This window comes from Salvia hispanica, chromosome 5 (assembly GCF_023119035.1).
Source record: "Salvia hispanica cultivar TCC Black 2014 chromosome 5, UniMelb_Shisp_WGS_1.0, whole genome shotgun sequence".
In the NCBI taxonomy this organism is placed as follows: Eukaryota; Viridiplantae; Streptophyta; class Magnoliopsida; order Lamiales; family Lamiaceae; genus Salvia; species Salvia hispanica.
In genome coordinates this window covers 7588768-7601639 of record NC_062969.1, presented here as the reverse complement: position 1 = coordinate 7601639, position 12872 = coordinate 7588768, and positions in this window count along the sequence as shown.

Here is a 12872-nt window from a genome sequence, read left to right as displayed (position 1 = left end):
GAGGAAAGACTGGAGTAAGAGGCTCGGTGATGCATTATGGGCTTACAGAACTGCTTTCAAGACTCCTATCGGAATGTCGCCTTATAGGTTGGTGTTTGGCAAAATGTGCCACCTGCCCGTGGGTATAGAGCACAAGGCGTACTGGGCAGTCAAAGAGATGAGTATGAAGCCTTCGGCTTGTGAAGAGGAAAGGAAGTTACAGTTACAAGAGCTGGAGGAACTAAGGCTGGAGTCTTATGAGTCTGCTATGTGGTATAAGGAAAGGACAAAGTTATGGCATGAGAAGAATCTCCGAGTCAAGGAACTCCATGTGGGACAAAAGGTGCTCCTTTTCCAATCCCGGCTCAAGCTTATGCCAGGAAAGTTGAAGTCTAAGTGGATCGGTCCATATACCGTTGTCGGCCTCTGCGCGAATGGAGCTGTAGAGATCCAGGGAAGTGCCTCTAACTCTATCCCTTTCCTTGTTAATGGTCATAGAGTAAAGGTCTATATGGATAATTCTGAGTTGTGTGTAGTGGAGGAAGTGCCACTACGCGCACTCCCTATTATCACCTAGACAGACAAGGAAGTGTTCTCGATGAATTCCTGGGTCAGGTTAATTGGTTTATATTTTTTTTAATACATACATTGAACCATGGGATCTCGGGAATACACAAACGGATTGTGTAAATAGTTTAATTGCGTTATGTAAATAAGTAAAAATCCAAAAAAAAGGAGAAAATCTAAATCTTCCAAAAATATTTTCGAAGCACCAGACTCCGTAGGAAAATCGTTTGTCTTGTATTTTATCCTCGACCTGGGAGTCTGCGTTTTTTTTATTTTTTTTATATAAGTGTAAAGTCGTGGTCAGGGAAATTAGCTAGGGGAAGGAAGTCTAGAGAAGGAATTTTAGGGGGGATGGAGAAAATTTGAATTTCAAAATTGGCCGATATTTATGGGAGGTGTATGGTTGCTTACATCACGCCTGCAAACGCACCATCTTTTCACCAAAAGGGCTAACCGTCAATTTCTCTCTCCAATAATCTCAAACGACAAACGCCGATTCTCTCCCTTCTCTCTACCTTGTTTCTCTCTCAAGAATTGCAAACCCTAACCCGATTTCTACCATGTTTTCTTTTGATTACAGATTACAGTGATGGATCCAACTCATACCACAAGGAGTTCATGGCCGGAGGTGTCAGCCACGGGAGCGGAAACCGTCCAGAGCTCATACGACGCGGTTCTTCTGGCAGAATTGACGCAAAAATTGGGAAGCGTCGAGAAAGCAAAGGAGGTCTACGCCCTATTCTCGGCTAGCATGATGACATCCGCGGTTGCCGCACCACCGCCGACGATCCCTGTTGATTCGATGGCTCAAACCGCAGTTCCCCACGACGAGAGGCCTCAAATATCAATAGACCTATGGCGCTGATTCGAGACTATGGCATGGGCAGGTTCACCATCCAGATGCGCGGTGAGTGAACCGATCTCCGGATCGGGGTCCACCAGGTGTGCCATATCTACGTCTGTCTCCTCCTCTGTTTCGGAGTGTTCAGTTTCTGTAGACGACTTTGGGTCCTCTTCTCCTGACGAATTCCACTCCTTTTCACTTTATGATTCAAACAGAAATGGATCTACTGTCGTAAACCCTGATCTGGTGGTGACTGTGGATGTAGATTCCTTAACCTGCCACCTGACTTGAGCGTCGCTCGATCTAGATGGGTTACTCCAGTTCCCAAATCGTGAGCCCTTGCTCATAAACTGTCATGAAAAAACAAATAACAGAAATTAAAAACTATATACTCCAAATCTTTAAACACGTAAACAAACTACGCCATCCATCCCCGGCAACGGCGCCATTTGAAGAGCGCGATAAGTCAGCGAGGTGTGTTTGAAATTAAATCTCCCGATCCAGAGAATCCACTAGGCACCGGGTCTATGAACACAGAGAATCCTTGGGTTACCTGTCGTTGGGCATACAATCACTTCCTTCACCTTTCAAAACCCTTAACCCGTTGTTGCTAAAAAGGTTGGTACAGGGAAGCAGGGATCGAATCCACAGAGACAGATGTGCAAGTAAACATGCTCAAAGACCTGGAAGCTATTTTTGGCTGCTGCCACGCAATTTTCGGGGTTGAGATTTAATTCCTAGACTTGGTAAATGAAATATTCTACTCTAACAGCTAGATCTAGGCAGGGACATGCATAATGACTAAAAGTATTTGAAATAACTACTTGACTGGGTAAACGACTTCTTAAGCTAGCCTAGACATAGGAAAAGCTAAACGTGGGGACCATTTCCTTAAACGGCATAGTACGACAAAAAAAAGCTGCAGATTAACCAACTAAGGACTAACTAACAACGACATCATCTTCTCTAACTTTTATCACGAAACAACCGGTGAAAAAACGGAGCAAACAAAAATCGAAACAGGGCAAACGAAATTAAACCGATTGACACAAAGAACTACTGAAACTAACATAGATCTATGACTACTAGACGAGGCAAACAAGTAAAATAGAATTCAAATTATCATAACCATGCAAATGCGAACAGATCTACATGTCGGATGCTTCATCCACTCCGAATCCAAGCCATCCGCAACAATCAAACACCATTTCCATCTCCGATCTTCACAGATTCAACTAGATTCAACCGACCAACTACAAATTTTCATGCAATTCAAACTCCAAACTCAGATCAGCCAACAATATCCACCAAAACAAACAAATAAAAGGACAATATCATAACTGAAACCAAAATAGCAATCTCCATAGCAAAATACGAAGTATCCAACGAGAGAATAACAAAACACAACCGAGCTTCGAACAGCGAAGACTCGGGGAAATACGGAATGTAAACAGAAAGCAAATAACGATTGTATCTTCGCCTCCGTGGAGACGGTGTTACACCACAACTAGATCCGAAACGTGATCTCCCCAAGATGATTCCCCTCAAAGTGTGTGTAGAGAAAAATGGAAAAGCTAAGCTAAGAGCCGAAGTGGAAAAAGAGATATCTTCATGTTGATCGCGTGCTCTTATTTATAGTATGTAGAGCTTCTAGACTGTTCTTGTGATTCCCATTTTGCCCTCCATTTGGATGCTCCTTAGTCTAGTAACTCTTCCTTCTTCCGCTCACTTTTCCCGTCAACTTCTTCTTCCAGGCAATCTTCGTCTTTTTCCTGGGGCTGGCGGTAGCTTATAAAACCTTGTTAGACCCAGGAAATCACAAAATTCATCCTCATAACCAATGCATGAAATTAGCCTTATCAGTTGTACGTAGTATTTCTTTTTCTAGACATTCCACTGTAATTCTTCCCTTTATAGCAAAAACTTAAACACATTTAATATTTATTAGTACTTTTATTCTCTTTCATATTTTACTTTTTATATTGATGTATTCTATCTTTTATGACTTATTATCTATTCTATTTTCTTTTCTAATCATTACATGGTCTATGTTATGTGCCTAAAAGATACACCTAAACTATAATGAGATGGAGGAAGTATTATCAATATTTTAATTTTCTTTTTTTTAGCATGATAAAATTATTTTTTTAATTATATTACTATTTTGGAAAACAATTTATTCAAGATGGAAATCAAATATGAAGTCAAATTATGATATAGTGCGTACTCCCTCTGTCCCGAAAAGAGTACGCACTCTTTCATTTTTAGTCCGTCTTATAAGAGTATGTATTTTTTAATTTTAGAAACTCTTTTCTCTCTAATGAGATAAGACTTATTTTTCACTAATAATATTTTAATTACTTTTTCTTTCTGTCATACTTTAATAATCGTGCATTAAAATTATACTATCACCAAAAGTGCATAATTGGGATGGAGGGAGTATACTGTTACGGTATAATAGTACTAAAATCATGATTGCTTGATCCATTAGTGGTGGAAGTTGAAATTGAGAAATTTGCTACCATGCGACACTCTGGTGAATCGTAACAATAAATGCCCTTATATAGAAGATATAGTATATGTGACGAAGATATAGTATATGTGACTTTAATACAGTAGTATTATTTGTATAATTGTATTAAATGGTACATATGGTACATTGTGGTCCATTGTACAACATTTTCTGCGCAGGGGACGACAGGTGTTTCTCATTTCCTAACTAGTGGAAGCCATCCATTACTCTGATGGAGGTACGTTGCATCATTGCACTCTTCCTATTTGTACATGTTTCAAAATTCCACTTGTCAAAATATGGTTGGTGAATTGGCGATGTAGCCATTGATGAGATAGGAAATGGAAACACAAGTCAAGTTCATTTTTGATTCCATCTTCACAAAATGGCCACTCAAACTTTCTAATTTTGTGAAAATCTTTTACTAGGCTCGAGCCAAAATACTCACCACAGAACAAAAACTGAGTAGAAGCAAATTGTAGAACCACCCACTCAAAATACCACTAAGCACGACAAGGCAACGAATTAAAAAACAAAATAGTTTCAAAAGTTAATCAAGTGATCAGGTTAAGGACGAAGTAACAAACACCTTAGGAAAACTAAGTATCAACTTGGCCAGTGGTGGATCCAGGTGGTTTGGGGGATCGACTGCCCCCTCCATGCGACTAATTTACTCTTACCCGGACGTAAAATTTTCATATCTGCCCCCTTCGTTTGCCTCCGACGTTGCCCTGAATGCCAAAAAAATAGTCATGTTTGCCTCTTCTATTTCCGAATGCTGAATATGCCACTGAACTGGCTAACCTTTTTGCCGCTTCTATAGTCACAACTAATCCCAAATTTCATCAAAGCTAGTATATTACTCAAGACAGAGTGTGAGGTTCTAGCACCAACCCTTTGCTATCATTGCTTGTCATAGGGAAGAATGGACTAGTTGATTACTCTCAACACAAGAAAGACTGTCTTTGTACGACTGTATTAGTATTTGGTACAATGAAAGAACGATTGGTATTCGATATAAAAGTCTTGAATTCGAATCCACCGTGACATGACCATTAAATATATGTCATTTACTAGTACTCCGTATATTAAGTGTATGTAGAAAATAAAAAGGAGTTGTCCCATGGCCATGGACCATGTCACGTTTGATTGTTCGACTAAAAAAGAGAAAACATTATTGCACTACTGTTTATCAGCTCATGTAAATAAGCAACTAAGCAGGCCTCATTTCATTTCATTTCATTTCCAATGCTTTTATTTATTCTCTTAAGATAACATTCTATATAGTAATTTCATTTAGTAGGGTTTTTTTACTTAATCAATAAATTACTCATACATGATATTTCCAAAGTGGATGACATGTTGCCAGATGGCCTACTTCAGATTTTATTCTTCAATACTTCGTACTACCATTTTTATTTTTTTGTTTTTTGTCGAAGGAACTTCTAATTTGTTCTTCAATGTGAATTTCTCGTGTTCTAGGTTTATTTCATAAATTTGACCTTGTGTTCTAGTTTAATTATTTAATTAGAATTTTATATCCAACCAGCGTATTCTTTTAGCATTTCATTTTTGATTTATTAGTTTGCTAATAATTGATTATCACAATTTATAAATTCATACATAATTTTTTTAAATTCGATTTTTATTAATAAAAATTTAATAAAATCGAACTTTAAAAAACGTTCTTCTAAATGGTGACACTGATATGATATTAAAAAATAACGTTAAATAATGAGAAGAAGTTAAAGTAAAAATACAACTCCACGTAGCGTTTCATCGAAAATGACTTCCAACAATACGGGCATTTGATTAAGCAATCTGACCAACTTCTTATTTATTACTATTAATTATCTTTGGATTGAAACTTTATGATTATCATTTGCAAAAGATTAATTACATCTATCAATACCTCATACACGGAAAAGTGAGGTACCGACCAAAACTTAATCAATTAAGTACTTTTTTGTTTTAAATATAATTTATTTGAGTAATACAAATGCTAGTTCTTTTCGTTGTAGCTTTTTTAAGTTACATATACTACTAGTAAAAAATTATTCAATTAATCAGACCGTTTTTAACTTTAAGCGAATTTAAATTTGGCATGATTGAGATCAAATCCTTGTCTTCATGTAATTTAATCTAACTGCACCCTTTTTACCAAAAGAAAATGACAAAATTTTATTTGATGTGTTCAGTTGTTTGACAAAAATTGAAATCGTAGTATATATGAACTAACAAAAATTAAAATAATAACTTTAGAGAAAAATACATACGTGACTTATTATGAATAGTTAAGAAAATGGTGCGAATATGCCTTGCGTTGTGAATGCACAAAATTCTTGTAACCAATAATTGCCATGATAAGACTCATTCTCAACTGCAATATATGTTTGAATAATGAATACTAATATAAGTATTAAAGATGGCAAGCAACCTTCTAATTTTTCAACTTTCATGTGCATTTTGTATCGAGTCAAATTGAATGAATAAAATTACTTCCACGCTACAAACATAAAAGAAACATTTGAATTTGTGTAAATAAAATAATTTGATTGGACAATATATGGGTAGGCCATCTTACTATCATTACCACAAATCACTGGACACTTCACACTTGAACATAAGAATTAATTATATTTTACAAATGTCGACTCAATCATATAAGAGTGGTTAAGACCTATATATTTAAGATTATCGTGTAATTAGAGAATAGCTGTCTCAGATTATGTGGTCTAATCTTGTGGAGTGCAAGAGATAACTAAACATGATTCCATCATCTTTGAATAGGTATAGCCCCTCAACAACTGGTTTCTATTTTTTTAATGTTTGTTTGTCAAATGCGAAAATGTTGGATTCAAACCAATTAGATCATATAAAAATGTGAAGTCACAAATTTAAGGAATTTAATAGAGCCGACTATATATGTACCTTTCAAGCTTTGATTCTTATAAAATAGTAATCAATTATGTATGCATACAAAGATGATTAAAAGAAGTGGATAGTCTTATTGAAGCTAAGCATTAGGTTCGAAATTCACCAATTCTTTCAAGGTCAAATACATCACACTTGATTTTTAAAATGCGATTTGAATATCTTGTCCTGTGTGATAGTACTAATGTACTATGGTTTCCAAATAATTGTAAAAGCATGAAATGTTGATTGTACATACCTAATTTATGTAATTATCCCTCATCTTATGACTGCATCAGTCCCTGGAAATTATGAACATTTGGTTTTGCATGAGTTTTAATGCATAATAGGTAAAGTATGAGATATAAAAAATAGTAATTAGAATATTGTTAATGGATAATAAGTTTTACCTTATTGGAGAGAAAGAGTTTCCAAAATTAGAATGTTCATACTTTTTAGGGACGGATTTAAAAAGAAATTGTTCATACTTTTCATGGATAAGGGGTAGTACTATTTATCTAATGTGTGCAGCTTACCCCATGTAACACAGGGATACGCCACATCATCGAATTATATATTTACTATATTTAGAAAATTTATAAATAATAATAATAATAATAATAATAATAATAATAATAATAATAACTTTCACACATATAAATATTGCATATATTGTCAACAAAAATCTTAATTATAAAATATGTACTTATTCAAGTGTTTAAGTAAATTATTAACATTATAGAATAATATTGTTACGAAAGCAATGATTTTATCATGTCTACTAGTCCGTATATTAGTTATTCTTAGCAATATAATCAAACTAATTATTTTGAAAATATTACTCTACGTGCTTTTAAAAAGTATGAACTACTATTTTATTAGTTCGTCCTTAAAAAATATAAATTTTCTAATTTTTAAATAGTTAAACAACATACATTATCCTTACGTATCATTTTATTTATAACTTATACATATACACTATCAATAACAAAGAATTCATTCTTCATTAATAATACTTACACTATCATTTATTATCTTTTCTCTTACTTTATTAATTATATATTAAAATATGTTAAACTATATGTTTATATTTTTGAGAATGGAGTAATAACTAAGGTATTGACAGATCTGAAGATAATGAAAGATATAAATAATGAAACCTAGGATTAGTGATTTCTACTGTTGGAAAAGGATGACGTCATAAGAAGGTGCAACCGACATCATCTTGACCGTTTCATCGACCTAACCTATGCAGTCACTACTCGCCACGTGTCTCAGATTTAGACTAACGTGTCACCACCTGATTGCTCACACGATGCCTTGCAAAATTAATACACCTACCATTCCAAGACAGTATACTAATACTACATGGAGTATAAAATAACGTAAGTGTAATTATATATTGCAATTTGAATACAATGATCACTTACGTGATTGTGACAAAATATTCAAGTCTAAATATTGCCAACCGCAATATTGTTTTATATGGACTATGGAGTATTACTTGGTTGGCAATAGTGTTTTATATGCTACGTCGTATTAAAACTAATTTATTCCAGTGATGTAACTCGAACTAGTATATACTTTTGTCTTTGATATTGCTAAATTGCTATGAGAAAAAATAATTGAATTTTGTTTTTTCCGTAATGGCAAAACATATGGGAGTGGATTAGACCTATGCATAATTTCAACTAGGACAAAACGGTGGTGGAAGACGTCAGAATTGGTCTCGTGCTATTTTTGGCATGCCGTGCACAAATTAATCTTTGTCATTTGCACAAGTTGACGAAATGTTGACTTGGTTCATTCTAATAATTAGTGCTTCAATCCTTGTATTAGTGGAGTGCTTTTTTACATTGATCTTATTTGTGATTTACTTAGTAAACGAATCCATCTAGAATGATTAACAGCATTCCATATAGTACTTGTTGTGTACATTGAATAAATACTTAAATATTAATTCAAAAGGTTAAATTAGCAAATAGTGAATAAGGATTTGTTCGGTGTTGAGCGGAGGGAGGCAGGCTAATGTAGGCCCACAAATACGATTACTGTCGTATTATAAGGAAACACAAATCTAGGAATGTGGCAACGCACCACCTTCTCATGTTCCACTTTTTTATTCCTCTCTACTTTTTTTTTTATCTTCTTTTCGATTTATTGTGCAACTTGCAATGTGGAAAATGCAAAAGATCCATTGATTTCTTCAAATAATTTAGGGGACAACTTGTAAGTTTTTAATTCTCATTTTCAACCTCATGAAATTGGCATGCGTGTACTTTTAGGTTCTTTTTCTATTAAATCCACAATTAACTTGAACATTGAATCTTTGATTTTATGCATTAATCAATCTAACGACTGATTGACGCGCATATACTTTGCATGACTTTTCTACTACATTATCTCAATGTTATGTAAGAATATGTTACACAATTATCACTATATCTCAGTGGACACAAACTTAATTAAGATCTTTGGTCTTACACATTAACAATTCTACCGCTCAACTAACATACTTGCGTGTTTTTTCTACTTTATTTCAAATGTTAAATAAGTAGTTTGTTACACATTAACCACTTTATCTCAATTAATTCGAACTTGAAATCTTAGTCCTACCACTCGATTTACGCACACTTTTTTTGCTCAAATGATTTTCTACTATATCTCAATATTATATAAGTATACACATTAACCATTATATCTTATTGGACTCAAACCTAAGATTTTTAGTGTTACACCACTCTACCGATTAGTTAATACATTAATTATTATCATGATTTTTGTATTATATCTCAATGTTTTTGCCCTCAAATGTATATGTTGCACTCGTACATATTTAGAATCTAATAAATCGAGATATTATAAATATCAAAAGTTAGGTAGACACTGACAAACGGGTACAAATGCAAAAATAAGAGTCGAATTTTAACTATTCTTTACAACAAAAATGTGCTTTTAAAAATATACTACTCCTATATTATATCCATTTGATGTATTTATATTAAATTTTTTAGAAAGTAATGAATCTCAAATTCAATTGAAACAGAGAAATACACATCCGTTATCATGGTAAACATGATATCTTAAAAGAGTTACCTCGCATAGTAATTACCAGTGTTTTAAAACGGGACCGGACCGGCCGGTTCGACCGGTTCGGCCGTGAACCGGTCGGTGATCCGGTCCGGTTCTCTCTATAAAACCGCCTGCACGTTGAGCCGCCGCGAACCGCTGAAACCGGCCGGTTGAACCGGTCTAGCCGGGAACCGGAAACCGGTTTACTTCATTGTTTAAAATTTTTGTAAAATAAGTGCTTTTGGTGCGGGTCGAACTCATGATCTCTTGGTCAAGAGACCAAGTCCATTACCACTCTACCACAAGCATTTCTTGTTAATAACATAAACATTAGTTATTATTATATTAAAATAATTTTTTTTATTCACACAAACTAATAATTCAAGTTTAAATTTATATTATAGTGAGCAGGTATTAATATGATAATATATTTATCATCTAAAATTCACTCTTTTTTACTAAAATTAACTATTATTTGTATAATATAGATACTTATGTAAATATAAGTAGTTATACCTAAGGTTTATAATAAATTATTTACTATATAGTATATATTCATCAAAACTAATTAATCATTAATATTTATTTATATATTTTATCATATAATTTTTTTGAATTATTATGAATTATCTTTTTTCATATCTAAAATATTAAAAATTTTATCCATACTAACTTGTAATTTGTACATTTAATTATATTTATTGATAAAAAATTTATAAATTATATCATTCATTGAAATTGAATATATTTTATATATTATATATAATTTGTAACAGTAAAAACGGTTCGACCAGTGATTGAACCGGTTGAACCGTGAACCAGTAGCCTCGCCGGTTCACTGGCCGGTCCGGTTTTTAAAATATTGGTAATTACTGGTATCATTTTCCCCATCAAAGCTACTTCTGGTTTAAACGCAATCGAAAAGTATTCTCATGCCAAATTAAAATCTTTAATTCAATAACTATTTTCCCAAAATGTTATTGAATTATTCTTCTCCTCGATGTAAAGGTCTACAAATTAAAAGGAAAATATTATACAAGTAAAATGGTACTAAAAGATTAGGTGGAGGCACATTTATTTCCTAATTTGTGAACTCTACTTTTTCATGTTTCACTCAAAACGACTAACTCACATCTTTGCTGATGTTGTAGTGGAGTCTATTAGACAAAGTGTATTTTGACTAAACGACATATTTTTGTATCAATTTATTTGTGATAGTGAAATGTACAACCAGAGTAGAATTACCAAAAAAGAACTGGTAATTATATAAGATAGATATATCACAGGATCAAAATCTTACAGTTATCAAATCCTGGTTTCTACTAATAATTTTATTATAATGATTTAATTGATTGAAATGTGAACTCGCGATTGAATTTCAAAGTCCAATATTTGAATTTAACCAAAACATATCACACACGACTTACAAAACATAGTTAATTTTAAAAAAACACATAATATAAAAACTAATCTAAATATGTTCTCACTTCTCATATGTTCTACCATCCTTATCCATAATTATTCTATGCAAAGACACTTGTGCCCCGAGCAAGTCAAATAAGTACGTACTTGTTAATTTCTACTTCTATAAGTTGCGATAGTGGAGTAATAAATTTGAGAAAGAAAGAAAAAATTAGCCAATCACCACACCACATCTAATGGGTAAAATAAAAACGGTAATCAATAAAGGTCAATTTTTCAAAGCCCTTTTCAAGTGTTTGGCCGCATCTTTACTAAGGCTAAATATAAATTTGAAAAAATTGTATATACAAAATGCTCTTTAAATTTAAATAGGATAAGACTGATTTATTTTTGATTTGGTAGTATCATTAATTATATATTTTTATGACTAATATGACCCTATTTATAATTATAGGAGGAAAATTATATTATTACAATTTTTTTCTTATTAATTCATTTATTTAAACTATCACATAGATATGAAGAAAAATAAATAGTTCCTTTTACAAAATAAAAATTAGATAAAATACTCTTTTATTTGGAAGTTCTCTTTTATTATGTCGTATATATACTTAAACTATTGATATTTTACTGTTAATTTCAACTTTTAATTTCACAAGTACTATTAGGAGTAGTACATATTGGTTGATCTTTCAAAGAAGAAAAATTATTAGTTTACAAAATTAAAAAAACATGTCATTTAAATTTCTTTGTAATAAGTTATAGTACTAAATTGTTTATGGAAAAAAAAAAAAGTTACGCAGTTTGATTTAATTAATTTAAATTTACTTATCAATATTTTCACTATCTTTTTTTATTTATATTTTTTACTTTTTTAACTTGTTTTCATAATTTTTGTTAGAAGTAGAAAATACATGATGTAAAAAATTTCTGAAAATAAAATATTTTTGTTAGAAATATATATAAGTATTTTCTTTTTGAATTTTAGTTGAAAGTATTATTGTTTATTCTTTAATTAACATGAGGATTATAATGTAAAACTAAAGTATAATTGAAATAGGCAAGTCCTTTAATTGTTGCATATGATAAAAAATGACAAAAATACCCCAGATTTGTACATACAATTTTGTTAATTTATCACTACTCTTTTTTTTAATCTTTTTATATCCTCTTCATTCATTCTTTCTTTTTTTCTTTTTTTCTTTATTATTCTCTTAATTTGATATATATTTACGTGAAAATGAGTGACACATAAAATAAGGAAACAATCATGTATATCTATATTCAAATTATTCAAATAAGGCTACAACAATTTCAAGCTCAAATTATCAAACACTTAACAATTATGTCATCGGATTTGTTTTTCGGCAACAAAAATCCCGCATTGCACGTCGAAAGTTAAGACCGATTTTGGTTAAGATTAGTGACAGTTTGGTACTGGAAAGATAAATAAATAAAACATGACAAGAACACACATTTTAAGTTATTTTTGATTATATAACTTTAAGATAGATGAGTAATCTGTCCTATCAAAACTTGAGCTTAGAGTATTTGATTGTCTTT